General features: G+C 34.9%; 1 protein-coding gene across 18 annotated transcripts in view; it reads right to left on the bottom strand.

Annotated features, from left to right (window-relative positions):
- Positions 1-19,230, bottom strand: part of Zbtb20 (zinc finger and BTB domain containing 20) — a 793,227-nt gene that overhangs the window by 426,270 nt on the left and 347,727 nt on the right. For 4 of the 18 annotated variants that reach the window (XM_078044189.1, XM_078044192.1, XM_078044194.1 and 1 more), the window contains exon 1: positions 12-344. The exons of the other annotated variants lie outside the window; for them this stretch is intronic. The gene's annotated coding sequence lies outside the window, so the exon portion shown is untranslated. Of the gene's footprint in view, positions 1-11; positions 345-19,230 lie in introns of those variants that run through there. 18 annotated transcript variants of the gene reach the window in all.

Raw genomic sequence — 19,230 nt, 5'->3', positions numbered from 1 at the left:
ATCACACTTACCTGCACAAGTCTGAAACATCAGTCTATGTATTTTTTTTGAAATGTACTCTGTACCGATGCATTTTTCTGTTTCTTTCTAACCCTCGGGAATGTTAAGAATTTAGGAAGAGAGCCACAGCTTAAGAGAGCAATTATTTGCCAGTAAATACTCAATTTGCTTGTCCTGTGATTTTTCTTCTAACTTGCATATTCAATAATCCGTCCCTGACTGCGTCACGAACACAAAAAGTCTTTTCTCCAAAGAAGAACACTTTCGCCAATCAACCTTCAGCCATGCCAGGGCACAGCTCGTCAGGGTGATTTGTTAGCTTTAATTAATAATTCCTCATGCTGGCCATTTTCACAAATAACACAGTGAGACTGGGACGCTGGATGGCTATGATTCAGGCTGATAAAAATACAGTGGAAAGGGGGTGGGGAGGGTGTGGGGGAATTCAGACGCCGTTTATAAACACCTCTAATCATACTCTTTCAGTTTACAATATAAAGGACATCGCAGCTGAATTACCACGTTATGTCCACCAATTTGTCTTCAGATGGAAGCCATATGTTCCTCCACTTTATCTTCTGGGGCCTCCCTGGTGCCAACACCGTCACTGGGCAGAAAACATTTACAAAAGAGGTCTCTAGCCTCTGGATTGCAAAAGTTTATTGCAGAGTGAAGTTGAGAAATCAGACATATACGACACTTCTCAGTGAGCTTGTGTAACAGTCTGGAAACACAGAAGTATGAGTTGTGAGTGTCAGATTTTTCTCTTATCCTGCTGTTCGATACTGGACATTTCACTAAGCCTTTAAAAAAAGTCTCAAACCTCATCCTCAAAACAATGAGTAACAATGTCTCATTTGTTCAGGCATTCCACAAACATTTACTGACACCTACCTATATGGCACATACTATATTAAAGGCTGAGAATTTTAACTGAAAGTAAGACTTTTTCTGTTAATTGACACAATCCATCCACTTTAAAAAAATCTATAGATTATGTGCTTGAACAAAACCACCAAACAGGTAGTGTGTAAACAAATATAAAGATTCATAACACTTTCTGTATGATTCAACCAATCAGTAATCAACAGCACACTTGAGTCCACTGTGCAAAGGAGACTGTCAAGAGTGAAAACAAAGAACAAAAACAAGTAGGAAATTTGTTTTTCCAAAGATTAGAAAATGTTCCTCAAAGTGTCTAGCACACTCAGAAGCATGTTAATATGTTCAGAGACATTTTACAAAAAGTTCTCAAGCACCCGAGAAATATGTAAAGACTAAGAAATTGTATACATCTCCCTGATCACATGTGTATGTGATTGAAAATTTATTAATGTATTGGATACATATTTATTGAGCACCTACTCTACCTCAGGAACTGAATAATACTAAGTATGAAGAGACGCATAATGCATGGCTTGTCTTCAGGAAGTTCACAATTTAATCACTATCCTTGAAAAGAAAAAATTACTAACATAGCAAAGCAAGGGCAAAGACATGAATATTCATGAAAGCATGAAATTGGGCTCCTAGAAGTGATGTATGAACTATTTATAAAGTAAAGCAGAAGCTCTGGTGGTAGGGAGAATATTCTAGGGAGAGGCAAACCTTTGAACCCTTTCTAAAACTATTACTAGAATCAGATTACAAATTCTAGGAAGTAGGGGGGTTAATGCACGATAATTTCAGATAAATGTTTCAGGTGGCATATATTTCAGGACCTAAAAACAAGTTTATTAAGGAAAAAATGCCTCCCAAAACTATGTCTTAACATCATTGGAAAAGTATGTTGCATCACATCATGAGTGCTGGCACAAATAGTGACATACATTGTCTTTTTCACTTTCAGTATGTTTCTGTTGTCTCAGACAAATAGGAAGCATGCAGGATACACTCTGCCTTTTTTATGTTTTCCAGTCATTTATCTTCTTTTTACCATGTGCATACTTGTATAGCTTCTTTTTTTCATAGCACCATAAGATAAATCATATCTGTTTGACTATTAAAAGAAGCAGAAAATCGATATCTATTTAGTGGTCACACATATATCTTGAGCCAGAGAGAACAGTATGCAGTACTAAGGGTGCAAATGATAAGCAAGGAAAGAAATGATACCCCTAAATTCCCAAAAAGTGTCTTTAAAGCCAGAAAGTACTTTTGGAAAGTGAATACAGCTCTTAATCATATTAAACATTATGGTGTATATTATATTCAAAGTATGATGCAGCAGGCAGAATACTGCACTTACCTTAGATCGGTCACACCAAGCCATTTAAATAATTTATATACTTCATTAACCCATTCAATATATATTTATTTAGCTCCTGCTATTTAGTAAGTACTTATCAATAATTATATTTTTTATTCCTGTAATGCTCATGTTAACTATTATTAATAGCTAACACTTTTTGAATGGTTACTAGATGCTATATACTATCTCATTTAATCTTCACAGTGACATTATGAGGCAGGTATTATTGCCATTTGCATTTAATAGATTATGAAAGTTACAAGTAGGAAAGATGAATATGCAGTGTGCAGATTCATTTTAAATAATGAGACACTACAACTAATACCGTCCCAAAGCCAGTTTCCTTACATTATACTTACATAGTCACACATAATATTTATGTTATTATTTTTAATTTATGAAAATTCAGGTGGTTTGAGATTATTTTGAGAGTTAAGCTAAACATCTTTATCTCATAAGAGCTGTGTCTCACAAAATATGTCTGGGAAATAATGTCACATGGTGTCAACAGGCTAGTAGGCTATGTTGGGAGACAAGCTGACAACTAGCTTGGGCTATGCATATTTTTAGGTGACAAAAACTAGCACCAGACAATCACATGCTATGGCAGTCCCCTTTCTCCTTATTCAAGCTAAAAGACTTTTCAAAGGCAATTCAGAATCCACATTGTCAGAAGCAGAATGAATATGATTTTTTTAATTTTTATTTTTTTATTGGTTGTTCACAACATTACAAAGCTCTTGACATATCATATTTTATACATTAGATTGAAGTGGGTTATGAACTCCCAATTTTTACCCCAAATGCAGATTGCAGAATCACGTCGGTTACACATCCACAATTTTACATAATGCCCTATTAGTAACTGTTGTATTCTGCTACCTTTCTTATCCCCTACTATCCCCCCTCCCCTTCCCTCCCATCTTCTCTCTCTACCCCATCTACTGTAATTCATTTCTCTCCTTGTTTATTTCCCATTCCCCTCACAACCTCTTATATGTAATTTTGTATAGCAATGAGGGTCTCCCTTCATTTCCATGCAATTTCCCTTTTCTCTCCCTTTCCCTCCCACCGTATGTCTCTATTTAATGTTAATCTTTTCTTCCTGCTCTTTGCTCATACTACAGGGATACTGCCACATCGATGTTCATAGCAGCACAATTCACAATAGCTAGACTGTGGAACCAACCCAGATGCCCTTCAATAGATGAATGGATAAAAAAAAAATGTGACATTTATACACCATGGAGTATTACGCAGCACTAAAAAATGACAAAATCATGGAATTTGCAGGGAAATGGATGGCACTAGAGCAGATTATGCTTAGTGAAGCTAGCCAATCCCTAAAAAACAAATACCAAATGTCTTCTTTGATATAATGAGAGCAACTATGAATATGATTTTAAAAGAGGAGAGGGAGGCCAGATGCAGTGGAGCATGCCTATAATCTCCATGACCTAGGAGACTGAGGCAGCAGGATTTCATGTTTGAGGTTAGCCTCAGCAACTGAGCAAGACCTTCAGCAATTTAGTGAAACCCTCTCTCAAAATAAAAATTCTAGGAAGGACTGGGGATGTAGCTCATTGTCCCTGGGTTCAATCCCTAATGCAAAAAAAAAAAAAAAAAAAGGAGAGGGGGAATCTGAGTCAGAAGAGGTAGCTTTGTCACTTACTAGCTGTAGGACCAGGGTCAAATTAATTAGGTTCTCTGAGGCTTAATTTTCTTCTCTCTAAAATGGCTTGTTGTGAAGATTAATGTGAAGACTAAAGGAGCTATCATTTTAAAGGTGTACAGAATCTAGCCCATGCCAGAAGAGGTGTGCAATATATGGCATTTAAAGCACGCACAGTTAAAGCTTAACACATATGGCCAAGATTTACTATTTCTGAACCAAATGACACATATACTATCTACACCTGCCTTCAATAATAAACATAAATAAGTCTTAAATAAAGCAAATTAGACTTGGTAGTCTGGTCAGTTTTCCTTTTAGGAGAGTTAATAGTATACCTGGAATGGTTATGCTCAAGAAGACAGAGCTGATGGACAAAACAGAGATATACAGCATAGGAATTATCAGTTAATAATAAATAGATTCTTACTTTTCAAGTAACTGATACAATGTTGGACTTTATTTAAAGGAGACGGAAAAGATCTTTTGGAATTCACTGGAGAGGCCACCACACAGGACTAGCTAATGCTCTCCTCAAGTAATCCCTGCTGTAACTTGGCTACTAACTGTAAGTACTTATCTAACTCTGGGCACTCTGATGTCCTCTCTGATGCCCTCTCCATATTCTTCTTTCTAGACATTGACCAAGTCCAGCTATCTCCAATTCTTGACCTAAATCATGAGTGAATATTCATGGAACACAACATTTACTTATGGTTATAAAGATACTTCCTGGTGAAATGGGGGTACTTAATCATGGAGGGATCATTGGAGGACTTCATGAAGGCACTTACATGTGTATGTAATTTTATTTTATTTTATTTTAGATTTCCTCTGGGAGAGGGACTGCCTGGACTCTCCACAATTGGTCCTTATTCTATGGCTCTTGGCTGAGATTAGTTTTGATGGGGATACCAGCAGATGACTAAATGAGCATAAGTATTGTCTGAGGGACAGTCACCTAAGTGGGTCTCATTGGTAGCTGAAGCTTTATAGGATCTGCTTCTTTCTCAACTGCAAATCCTAATTGGTAGAAAGTAAAAGCATGTAAGACTACTCTATGTCCCCTTTCTCTAGGATACCTGGATGGGTAATAACAATTTAGTAAAACTCTGGCCTGGTTGGGTATCTCTTATTTATTAGCTTTCTCAGTGTAGCATTATTTAGGGAAATCTCATCTTGGTTGTTTTTTTTTTTAACCTTATTTTTTTGTTTGGTGGGGTTCTTTTTTTTTTTTTTTTTTTTGTCTTTTTTGGAACTGGGGGTCAAACCCAGGGCTTTGCAAATGCAAGGCAGACGCTTTGCCACTGAGCTATATCCCAGCCCGGAAATCTCCTCTTCTAGTCAAAAATAATGACAAGCAGAGGCATTTCAAAGGAGAGTAATTTTCATAACTTTTTCCCAGAAAAATTCCATAAATCTAAAAATTTTCAAACTCATGTATTTTCATATATATTACATATATAAATATCCAGCAGTAAATGTTTTACTAAGTGATATATATACACACATGTATATATACATATATACACATATATATGAATATCTAAGAAAATGCTTTACTAAGTGATACATATACACATATGTATATGTATAAATATGCAACAATAAATGCTTTATCAAGTGATAATATATATCTAGGTAAATGCTTTACTAAGTGATATATATTATATATGTATACATATGAATATTTAACAGTAAATATATATGTGAATATGTATGTATGAATAATTGTGTATCTGTGTGTGTATGAATATCTAACAGTAAATGCTTTAACAAGTGATAATATATATCTATGTATCTAATAGTAAATGCTTTAATAAGTGATACATATGTCTATATATATACATATGAATATTTAACAGTAAACCTATGTGAATATATATGTATGAATAAATGTATATCTCTGTGTACATGAATATCTACAGTAAATGCTTTACTAAATGATACCTACCTAAGAAAGAAAGAAAAAGGTAATTTAAAGCCAGTTTCAAATTTAGATTTATGCCTAAACAAGAATTTTAGAGCTCGAAAATTCAAAATTGTTAAGTGGCAATCAAAAAACTTAGCTGTATACTTAATTGAGGGTTAAAAACATAAACTTCAGAGTTCCTCTTGAGGCATTGCTTTCTTAGTGAAAGTCAGCAAGCTTCACAAATGTGAATATCAGAATTCTCTAAAAGAGAAAAAATGCTCCTTGTCAAAAAATTAGTCACGGCTAGTTCATAGGGTAAAGAAGTCCAGATTGTATCAGTTTCCCTGTGACCTTGCTATGTGTTCTGGTACAAGTCATTTAATATCTTCTTACATTTCAGTTTTCTGTCTTTTATCTATGATCCTTAAATGATATTATCAAGAAAATGTGGATCAAGTATTTTGATCATCTTATAGAGCATATGCTAAAGCGCTAAATTCCAGAGTGTCAGAATGAAAAATTAAGAAGGTAGAATGACACTAATACATTCTGGGATCTTAAGTAACAGATTTAGCACTTAGTATCTCCATTTTTTAAATTATAAAGTGGGAATAGTCTTCTTTATGTTTTTTGTTCAATAGTGTATTGGAATGAATAGAGAATATTGCAAAGTCTATTCAAAAATTTCAAAAACATTTCCTATAGGCAGGTGATGTGATGGATATATTAATTAGCTTGATTGCATTTTCTGAAAAACTACATGGAGATAAAAACAACGAATTGTACTACCAAAATATGTACAATTAGTCAATTAAATATAAATAAATGAAATAGAAAGCCACTGAAGGTGATTTTCAAATATAGTAGTGAAACTGAATTGAAAATGCCCAAGTATATGATAAACTAATGCTTCAAAACATATTCAGATAGTTATGAAGTAAGACTACTAAAAGGTGAAGGTGAAGTACTGCCTTTTATTTGTGTGGCTGGCTACATTTTATGGTGGATCCAAGACCCCAGTAATGAGAAAACATAATCAGGAGAGATGATTTAAGTAGACTATTGAATGATATACAAGATAAAATGCATTCATTAATGAGTTGGCAGAAATGCTATATATTGCTCATAGAAACAGAATTGTTGAAGCAGCTTTTCATACTTGGCAGAGCCTTGTTCCTAAAGTGTGCCCTCACACCCCGCCCACCTCTCCATTTTTGTCCTGTACTTACAGGTGGGAGTAATGACCAAAGGGAGGGGCAAAACAAACAGAGGCACTGACTGTGGCAGGAGCATTCCAAGGATCAAAGAGCCCATTAGGCTGTGACTGCCAAAATCAGAACTACAGTGGGTGGCTCATCAGTATGGTGCCCTCAGAACTACATGGGTCACCCCCGATAAGTCTTACATATAAGATCACATTCTGGGGTGCAGGGTACTCTTTCTTCTAAGGAGGACTCTCTGCTAAGAACTGAATGTGCACATTTCCTGAAGCCACTCACAGTGTTTGATTTTACTCAATTCTGTGCTAGTACTGTGTTTACTAAATGACCTAACTGATAGACATATAAGGTATAATCTCTGATAGACATATAAAGGTATAATTTCTGTCTATTCCAATCATACACCTTACCAAATTCTAAGAAAAACTATGGTTTTCCTACATTAATGTGTAAAATCCTGGGCAACTGGTAGAAAAGATAATTAATTCCTAGCATTTTAATCAGATATTTCCTTAGTATTCATATTTGTCATGTGAAAATAATATACTAATACCTCAAATAGCATTCTCATATTCACTTTTAGGCTTATCTCAATTTAACATGATCAAGATCCCAGAAGAGAGAAAATAGAGCTTTTGCAAAACTAAGTGAAATACGATAAAGTACACACTATTGCCCAAACTGATCTTTACTTATCAGGGAGACTTTAACGTGGAACCAATTTATTCTTCCTTAATATGTGATAACATCAGTGACCTGGTCCCTCCATTCATGTTACATGGGAGGGTAGAACACTTTCAGAAGAAAATGACTACTCCTGTACCTCAGAATGCAGAGGAGACACAAATTGAGGTAATGATAAAGTATCCAAGGCTGAGAACTCTGTACAGCTTGCAAATGGCTTATAATTGAATCCTACAGAAATCAATGTGATAGAGATGTGCTGAAAAGACAGTATTCATGATTGTATGGGTTGGATTATGGCCCCAGAACCTCAGAATATGATCTTATATGTAATTAGTTAAGATGAGACCATACTGGAGTGGAGTTGGCCACTAATCCAATACAACTGGTGCCCTTGAAAAAAGGGGAAATTTGAAAATAGTAAACACAATACACAGGTACACATCTTTACTTGTGAAGATGAAGGCAGAGATCGGGGAGCTGTTTCTATAATGCTGAAGATTGCCAACGAACTACCAGAAGCTAAGTGAGCAGCCTGTGACTAAGTTGTTGTTCTTAAGGCTTTCAGAAGGAACTAATGCTTCTAACAACTTGATCTGAAACTTCTAGCCTTCAGAACAGAGAGAATAAATTGCTGTGACTTAACCACCAGTTTGTGGTACTTTGTTACAGTAGCCTTAGGGAGCTAATACACCAATGATGATCAGGTAATCTGCATGTAAAGACCAAATCAAATTCAGAACACTTGGTATAAGAAGGTTGAAAAATATGAGATTCACTGAAAAAATTTTGTCATCAGTATGCTTTAATATATACATTTGAGTGGTATCTGGATAATTTATTACACAGAGCATACATTTTCAAATTTGCTAATTCAGTAAGACCTTTACAAAAATGACAAGCTGATATGCACTCTACAAAACGTATCAAAGAGTCTTCAGCCTCTAAGAAGCAGTGTAACTAGGAGAAAGATAAGTATGTGCTTTTATTTGCTTATTTAAAATGTATAGCTTTAGTAAGGGTGAAATAACTAACAAAAGTTATCAGTAGAGAAAAGGCTACCTCCTTAGAAGAAAACCACTAAGGAAGGGGATTTGTGTCTAGATCATAATTAAAAGGCAATTATCCTGATGAGAAGTTAAAGACAATTTTAAGTATGAGGAATTCTGGAGACAAGTTTGAGGACTGAGGCAAAGTGAGAATAAGAGATGGTAGAAGTAGACACAATGGGAAAGAAAATACACAAGGTGAGCTGGTACTGAGAGTGAGGTCAATCTGAAATGGGCAGAGATAACGACAAAAAGTGCTGCAAAAGGACCAGGTGCAGTAGCACATGCCTGTAATCCCAGGTTTAGGAGGTGGAGACAGGAGGATTGCGAGTTCAAACCCAGCCTTAGCAAAAGTGAGGCACTAAGGAATTCACTGAGCCCTGTCTCTAAATAAAATACAAAATAGGGCTAGAAATGTGGCTCAGTGGAGTTCAGTCTCCAGTACCACCCCTCTCCAAAAATAAATCCCGTAAAGACTGGGGCTGTAGCTCAATGGAAAAGCTCTTGCATAGCTTGTATGAGGCCCTGAGTTCTATCCACAGCATGTACATAAATAAATATACTTGCTTATATTTTCAAAGGGCTCTTATCCCTATACCCACTTATCTACATTAGCTTACTGTGAAGAACCATTGCCTCTAGAATTTGGATCAAGCCAAAATAAGTGGGTGGAAATAAGCATTTGGAGAAATGAAAATAGGATATAAAACCAATCAACCAACCAACACACAAACCTAAAAAAAAAGTGTTCCTCTCCAAGTCAACCTTACACTTCTCACTCTCTTCATTGTTTCTGGAACTTAGAACAAGAAAAACCATGATTCGACTAATGACCTATTTAATTAGCAAAAGTAGAGAAATCTATAAAGCAAGAAATGTAAATTACATAAAATTTTAATCATTAACTTAAAATTCCTCTATGTTAATTGCTTTGATGGGACACAGATACCTAATACTGTTCTGACTTCTTTCTTTCTTTCTTTCTTTCTTTCTTTCTTTCTTTCTTTCTTTCTTTCTTTCTTTCTTTCTTTCTTTCTTTCTTTCTCTCTCTCTCTTTCTTTCTCTCTCTCTCTCTCTCTCTCTCTCTCTCTCTCTCTCTCTCTCTCTCTCTCTCTCTCTCCCTCCCTCCCTCCCTCCCTTTCTTTCTTTCCTCCTCCTCCTCCTCCTCCCCTTCCCCTTCCTCCTCTTCCTCCCCTTCCCCTTCCTCCTCTTCCTCCCCTTCCTCCTCTTTCTCCCCTTCCCCTTCCCTGTTCCCTTCTCCTTCTCCTCCTTCTTTTTACCAGAGATTGAACCAAGGACCAAGGGGCATTTAAAAACTGAACCACATCCCCATCCCTTGTTAAAAATTGCTTATTTTAAGACAGGGTCTCACTAAGCTGCTTAGAGCCTTACTAGATTGCTGAGGCTAACCTTGAATTTTTGATCCTGTTGAATCAGCCTCCCAAAGTGCTGAGATTACAGAAGTGCAGTACCATGCCTGGCCTGTTCTGACTTTAAACATTAGCTCTAACACATTGAAAACCACATGACTTAATAATATGATTAGTGATTCATCACATATATAAGAAATGACATGGAGACAGCAACATAAGAATAAATTAATTTCAATATTTTAACTAGTTTGCATGTATCTGAGGATGCAGACCAGGACTTAACTATAGTAGTGGGAATTGCTTATAATTATTTAAGACATAATGATGTTTTTCATAGTATTTCATAATCTTTAAATGTACTACATTATCTCATTTGATTTGGATACCAACCTTGGAGTGCAAATGAGAGAGATAGCTTTATCTGTATTGTACTGATGAGGAAACTGAGGTTATAATGATTAAATAATACTCTTAACATTATATAATTAATATGTGGCAGGGCAAAGACTAAATCTCACAAATCCTAATACCCTGTAATTATTTATTTATTGTTTTGCCATCCTATACTTCACTCAAATAGTTCATTACACGTAGCTTGTTGAGACACTCATATTATCTTATTTTGGAAATCAGGATAATACTATGTATCCTTGAGGGAATTCACACTTGTAAAATGTGTCCTCCTACAACAAGGCTTTGCACATGGCACACAATCAGACTATATTAAGAGGCACAAATATATATATTTAAATTTATATAGCAAATGTTATAGATAATTTGTATATATGCATGCATATGTATGTGTTTCCATGTCTAAGAATTCATGTGCATTTATTCATGCTGTTAGAAAAAAATGTTAAGTTTGTACTTCACTATTAAGCTTGCATTTTGTAGAACCACGTATTTGCAAATCATTCAGAAATCAAATCAACAAAAATACATGGATAGCACAGTAGAACTTTTTTTTTTTTTTTTTTTTTTTTTTGTACCAGGGATTGAACTCAGGGGCACTTAACCACTGAGCTACATCCCCAGAACTTTTTTTGTATTTTATTTAGAAACAGGGTATCACTGAATTGCTACACCTCTCTATAAGTTGCTGAAGCTGGCTTTGAACTCATGATCCTTCTGCCTCAGCCTTCCAAGCTGCTGGGATTACAGGCATGTGCCACCACACCTGGTAGCAGAACATATTTTGTGAAAAATATAAACACACAAATACCTACCCTCAACAATTTTCCTGTTAGTGGATAAGTGAAAATATAAAAGAGGCTTATTAAATAAAAACTATAAACTGACTTTAAAAAGTATATGAGTGTATTTCCTGGTTTATATTATAATTAGAGGTGTTAAAAATTTGCAATTTGTCCTTACATCTCCTGTTTTCACTGAGAAATCAGTCTGTGCTGCAAAATTCTCCTTCCTATTTTTTAACTTCTGCAATGTATGTAGTCTTATTTTAGTATGTATAAAGTAGTAAATTGCTGGGATGAGTCCATTACTTCTTCAAAGAAGGGATATAACAGAAATTACAATTCAGTAGATTTACCTATATTTCTTTCTTAATATTTAAAGTTACCCTACATCTGAAATGTTTAAACCAACCTTGAGCAAAAATTGTGAAGTGTAGATGAACTTTATCCCAATTTCTCTCTTTATACCACCTTTGTTCATGTTTCCTTTTGACCTTCTTGGCCCTCTCTACAACCTTATCTCAAGATTTATTTCTGGTCTCTTTTCCCTGGGTATTATTACATAACTCTCTTTAATTCTAGATGTAAACTGAGGTCCTTGTTCAACTTGCATACTTAACTATTGCATCTTTATCCCCTTTTGTCAACTCCTGAAGTGTGATGTTGTCATCCTTCTGTATGATTTCACAATGTTTTGTATAATGCCATCATATACCAGATCATGATCTCTTCAACATTAGTGAGAGACCTGAGAGTTTGTTTCCTGGGGTGTTTTAACAGCATTTATTTCAGTCCTCCATGTGAATTACCTCTAGTAATATTTTAATAACCCCCTTTCTGGTTCATTTGATCTTGGCTTATTTGTCTTTCCCAATTGAGTTTCACTATGTATGGATATAGTATTCTTTGTAGGCAATGAAAGTTATTGGTGAAAAAAAAATCTCTACTATATGCCAGAAAACCTCTAGCCTAGGTCAGGCCTTAATGGTCAACTTGATTTTCCCTGTGTCACAGATGTTTTATTTATCAAGTGGAAGAGAAAATAATTTTTACCAAGTTCATATTAGGAAAAAATAGATTGGTGATTCATGTGAGTGTTCATACTGTGTCTTTTCTTCTACCTTTAGACTGCTACATCCCAATTAAAAAGGAACAGAGTACTCTGGAAACACATAATGGAAATGGTTCATTCTTTGGAAATTCATCTGTGATAGGCAAAATAGCTGTACCCATGTGTGTACTTCCTAATAGCCAGAACTTCCAGTACATGATAAAATGCTATGTTACTTGGAAAACTAACTGAAATATAAATAAGTTATATTTAAATAGGGGTACTAAAATTACTTAAATTAGGGGTACTATCCTAGGTTTTGCAGGTGAGTCAAATCAAATCACCCCAAAAGTAGATAAACAGTTTTGGCTAGAGTTTGGAAATGATATGTGGTCAAAGAAGTCAGAGAAATTCCAAGTGTGATAATGATTCAAGGAGGCATTGCAGGCTTTGTGATGTAGGGGACACTTGCAAGGAGCTGAAGATGGCTTCAAGGAATGGAAGGAGTTTAAAAGTGAATTCTTTCAAGTCTACAGTTAAGAGACATCTGACATCTTGATTTCAGTCTTATGAAACTTGGAGCAGAAAAACTGTTATAGCCAATTCAAACTTCTGATCTATAGAATAGGAAAATAATAAGTTTGTGTTGTAAGCTGCTAAGTTTGTGGTAATTTGTTATAGCACTAATAAAAAACTAATATGCCATCCAATATGCCATTCCATTTCAAATGCCAATAGATACAATATTTTAAATTCATACAACAAAGAGTTGGACCAAGAATCATTATTATAAAAGCAGAAAATTCTTAGTACTATAAATATTTTTTTCCGAATTTTCCTTTTTCCATTTTTTGGCATGTTCCCAGAAAAAGTAAAACAATACAGGACTGAGAGACAAAGATCATGATATCTCTAATAACCTTACCAAGGAACTTCACATATATGCCTTTCCTTTTTAGACAAGAATACTACACTAATAGTGCTACATTATTCACCACCAACTAAGTCCGGTTTGAAAAATAAAAATAAAAATCTGAAAATACTTCAAATAATTAAAAATGCATTGATCATGGACATTTAAGAAATAAGGAAAAGAAGCCTCCTCCCCAACCCAAGCAAATGTATTCAAATTCACAAATCCCTTGTATACTAGGGTGTCCTTTTCCAACTCTACAAGCTGCCTTATAATCATACATCTGAAGGAAATACCTTCAAAACTTTCAATTACCTTTATATAAATATATTTGGCATCAATATATACCTAACGGGATGATTTTCTTTCTTATTCACAATTTTTGCACAGTCAGATTCCAGCCTTAATAGAAAAAAAAGAATATTGGAAGAAAAGCAGTTGTTTTCAATGATTTTGGGGGAAGGTTTACAGAACTTGACCTTTGAAGATTTGCATAAGTTCAGAAACTAAGACTTTTTGAAGTATAACCAATAACAACATGCAGAAGATAGATACTTTTGTAATCAACTAGAAATAAATTTTACAGTAAAGGATAAATTCTCAGCAGGTTGTACATTTTCTACTTTATAATTATATCACAGTATGAAATAATACAAAAGAAAATTTAAAAAAACAAATATAGTTATTAAAAAGTCTTAAAGAAACACAATAAATACAATTTTTTTTCTGTAGAGTCAGAAATAGACTTGAGGTAAAAATTACCAGCACCACACTTTGTATATTTCTTGTCTTCCATGAAGCCACAAAGAAGGATAGCTCTTCTGGCTAGGCTAAGGGCACAGGATGGAGAAGGCCATATTAGAAAAAGCACTTAATTTTCTCCACTTTTGAATACAGTTTTCTGCTTCTTACAGGTCTCTGTAAACTTACTAAAAACTTCAGTCATTTTGTAAGGGGATATCATAATTTTGAGAGGCTTTAAGGCTCATACATAGCAAATTAATCCCCATTTTATGTCTGTCCCCATTTAGTATTTCTAAAGGGGGTGGATAATAAATCCCGCCAACTCTATTTTTAAGGGCTATTCAAATACTAAATAAACCAAGAACATTTTAAAATGCAATCTCACAGAAATCTGCTTTGCTTAACCTTCACTCCTTCTTGAAAACATAAGAAAGGCATGATGTTCTTTTTTTGTTAATTAATTCATTTTAGACAATTCCTTAAATTTTCATTTTAATAAATTTTTGTGTGGGTGCATTAATTACTTTCAAAGATGCTTTACAACTGTTACCTATTAAAAGCCTTTGTTAGTGAATAAAAAAAAAAGGAAGAAAAAAAAAACTTCCAGTATGCCCCCTCCCTTCTCCATTCTAAGCAGGTCCTTGCTATCAACTGCTGGAGTATGCTCGCTTTGCACCTAGAGCTATAATTATTTTGCTTTAATTTTACAAAACCTTTTGTTCCATTCCCACGAGCCCACCTGATCCTTATATTACACTCGCTCTATTAAAACACTCATGCAGAACAAAGCATGACTGTACTGATTCATAAGTAACTTTTTTTTTTTTTCAGTAAAATGCCACTGGCTAGGGTTTGGGACACAGTCCTGGGCTTCTTCCTCCTTTGCCAGTTTTCATGTATTAGAGCAAAGAATTCATTGTTTCAGAGTGCTGTATTTTTTCCCAACACCCTTCCTTTGCCCTTCTTGTTATTTTTTTATTTTAAAAATATTGTGTGTTAATTTTACTCTGGGGCAATAAAAATGTTACAATGTTGAGGATGGTGAGTTTATTAAAAGATTGTAGTCACATTGTGATTTCTTTATTCATATGGTAAAGATTTTTTTAAACTGCTTTTGTTGCCTTCTTTAATTTTCATTCTCTCTCCTTACTCCACCCTTTTCCTTGAGATCTTGCAACACATGTGGGCTTTTGGCAGAAAAAAAAATTGCAGTGACTCATCAAGAGAATTGTTTGTTTGCTCTAAGGAGCACCCTGAGGACCCTCTGGGCTGCACACGGAGCCCTTTGATCCTAGGAAATTTATTTCTTCCAGATGTTTTCCCCATGGCCACCTTTCTGCAATGTCCCTCTTCATTATGTAGCATAAGAATAAATACTCAAGACCCACTACTATGGCATACAGTTTTCCTGAATGTAGAGTGACAGGGAGTTGACATCTGATTGAGCCATTGGATTCTCCTTGCCTTAGGCACAATGATGGAAGAAAGTTAACACAGAGGAAGGCAGAGCTGAGTCTCTTCAGGTGAGTGTCTTTAATTAAGATGAAAATTATGTGAACGAGGTCAAAGAAAATACATAAAATATATAAATCTGTAGACCACTGCTCATAGATCTAGCTTATCTTATCATATAAGATCTTAAAACTTGGATCTGTCATGTTATTTCACCTAAATACAAAGTGTAGATAGGAAAGTGAAGCCTTTGGACACCTCTTGTTTTTTATCGATCTGACACTGCTAGTGGAAATAAGATGGAAGGTCAGTCAAAGCAGGAGATATAGAATAGGTACAGAGGTAAAAATTCTGTGGTAGGCTGGATCATGCCACTCCCAAAAGATATTCACAACCTAACCTCTAGTGTCTATAAATGTTATTTTATAAGGGGAAGAAGAAGATGATGATGACGATGACAGTGAGAAGGAGGAGGAGAAGAAAGAGAAGGAGGAGGAGAAGAAAGAGAAGGAGGAGGAGAAAGAGGAGGAGGAAGGGAAGGAGATAGACTTTATAGAGATGTAATATAATCAAGGATTCTGACATGGGGAGATTATTCTAGATTATCTCTATAGGCCCTAAATACAACCACATGAATCCTTATCAGAGGAAGATTGCACACATACAGAAAACAGCAAGTCAATATGACCATGGAACGTGAAAATGAAGTGATGCAGCCACAGCCCTAGACATATTGGTGGAGAGCAGGGCTGGAAATGTAAGGAAAAGGACTGTCTTCCAGAGGCTCCAGAAAGAATGCAGCACTGCTGATATCTGATTTTGACCTAGTGATACTGATGTTGAACTTCTGACCTATAGAACTATAGGAGAATAATTTTTTAAAAAATTTTTAAGCCATCCAGTGTAACAGCTTATTACAGCAGCCATAGGAACTAATACAGATGGTAATTGTTCCAAGAGCACATTGCTCATATCATTCTTAAAATAATAAAATCTCAGCTCAGGCATGGTGGTGCATACCTGCAATTCCAGTCACACAGGATGAGGCAGAATGATAACAAGATCAAAGCCAGCCTCACCAACTGAGTGATGCGCTAAACCTGTCCAGCTCAGTGGTAAAGAATCCTTGGGTTCAATCCCCAATTCCCCAAACCAAAAACCCCGAAGTCTCAAGTTGAAGACAGGATGGAAAATAAAGTGCCAAGACTTGAAGACAAAATTTGATTTGAAGTGGCAGTATTGGAGTTATAAAGGGAAACTATAATCTAGAGAAAGTTGAGAAGTAAAATAAACAGGACAAAGTAGTAAATGAGGGACTTGAACAGAAGAATAAAGATTGTAAATGTGAATGTCCTAATTTTCAAATGCTAAATTGTGAGGTAGAACAAATCTTTCATATTTTACCTTTAAATGTTTACATATAATGTATTTCCAGCCATTTCTCCTCCAAATAAACTGTCAGTACAATTAACATTAATAGCAATTGATTTGGCATATATATATACTGTATTTCACATATACTTGTGATTATATGAAAGCTAAGATCTTCTATCTGTACTTCAAGAAACTTTCCTTTAACTATTCAAGAGATAATCTGTTTTTAAACATTTAACCCAAAGATAACGTGAATCCTAAACTCAGGACCTCTTTGTTGAATTTTTATCTTTAAATTTTAATTAACATGTAATAATTGTACATATTACAAGTAAAATGTGATCATTTGATACTGAATATAATGTGTAATGATCAAATCAGGGCAATTAGCATTTCCATTTTAAACTTTTACTGTGGTTTTGTGTGTGTGTGTGTGTGTGTGTGTTTGTGTGCACACATATGTGTTGAAAGGCTTTAAACTCCTCTCTTCTAGTTCTTTTTTAAAAAAATCTTAGTTGTAGATGGACACAATATCTTTATTTATTTTTATGTGGTGCTGAGGATTGAACCCAGTGCCTCATGCGTTCGAGACAAGTGCTCTATCACTGAGATACAACCCCAGCCCTCTCTTCTAGTTCTTAATGAAGTTATGTAATAAATTGTTGTGAACAATAGTCATCCTATTGTGCTGCAGAACAGCAGAACTTATTCTGTTATGTAACTGTATTTTGGTGCCTTTTACCCAACTTTCCTCAATCTTTTCTTTCCCTTCTCTTCTCAGCCTATAGTGATTGATATTCTATGAAACAACTGTTTTTTAAGCTTCCATATACAAGAAAAAATATGTGACATTTATCTTTCTGTGCCTGGCTTAATTAATTTATCAAACAATCCTAAACCCAATAATTCTTAGATGTATTAAAATAATAAATTTAATCTGGAAAATTCCCATAGCAAAGTGACTCTAATGTGACTAAATCACTCATTTTACCTTTTTCTCTAGTATCATTAAACATATGTAGCAGATGTATCATTTAAAAAGGACAAGGAAGACACCTGAATTCCCATGATTCTTTTAAGCTATTGGTCTTTTCAGAAACCAAACCATTATTTTGATGATCAACATGAAACCAGTAAACAGATGAAGAATCAAAGTTCTGAATGTTTAAGAGATTGGCAAATGAGAACTGAGAAAACCAATTAGAAATGCTGACTATCTCTAGAATTTGAAAAGCAATCAGAGATAGTGTTCCTTGTTGGAAAAAAACAGGCTAATGACAGAAGATATCAAAGATGATTGTTTATTTTTCCTACTTTCTTATTAATGCAGAACATTGATTGAATAATACACTGAAAAATAGAATACTTTTTAATATAAAGAACAGATTAACTAATGAATAGTCCAACTATATTGCACCCAAAGGAATCTATTCCAAGGCATGTTCTGGTAGGTATAGCTATGCATCTTCATTTGGGGAACCATGAATCATGAGAATCTTGGTGTGTTGACTTTTCCATTTTTTCTACTACCAGCCTGAACTAAGGCAAATATGTGACTGTAGAGGCATTTTGAGTTCTACTGTATGATATGAAAAGCAGTCTATGTAAATTCCACTGTCATACTTTCTGTGTCTAATTATTTTATTTGCTTTAGCGATATATGTAATTTACCTGTGGGAGGATAGAATGCTTATCTATGCAGGTTTCATGGTGCCATATAATTAGAGTTATTCCTTACCTATCAACCATTTTAATAGCCCAGGAGGCAATGGTTAACATTTCCATTTATCAACATTTCACCCATTTCTAAGTTCCTAGAGAACAAGAGACATGTTTTTCCTTAACTATCTTCCTTTAATATATCACTCTCACTAAATATTTAAGAAGCAACTAGTTAACCTAGAACTCAAGACATAAGGGAATGGGTGGAAGAATCAGCTGGGAATGGTCCATCTGGGTTTGCAATCTAGGTAATAAAGCACTTAATGCTGAAGAGATGAATCACAGAAAAAGTTTTAAACCCTAATACAAAAGTGCCTTAACTCCTTCAGCATAGATTATGATCCTGAAAGCATCTGGACTGTGCTATAACAAATATAGAAGGATTAATTTAGTATGATATTGTTTTCTATGAAGGAGAAATGGTTGAAATGAATGCGGCTTTAAAAATCAATAGCCAAGGACATTTGGGAAGATGTAAGACATACCTGGGTACCTTATAAATGAACAAAGACTTGTCTCTAGCTTTTAGTCACTATGTTTCTGAGACTTGAATTAATCAAAGTTCCAGGTTATCAGTTACTCAGTATAAAATTTCCAATAAACACGCCTTGATTATG

The sequence above is a fragment of the Ictidomys tridecemlineatus genome, chromosome 3 (genome assembly GCF_052094955.1).
Source record: "Ictidomys tridecemlineatus isolate mIctTri1 chromosome 3, mIctTri1.hap1, whole genome shotgun sequence".
In the NCBI taxonomy this organism is placed as follows: Eukaryota; Metazoa; Chordata; class Mammalia; order Rodentia; family Sciuridae; genus Ictidomys; species Ictidomys tridecemlineatus.
This window is presented reverse-complemented; position numbering and strand designations above follow the sequence as displayed.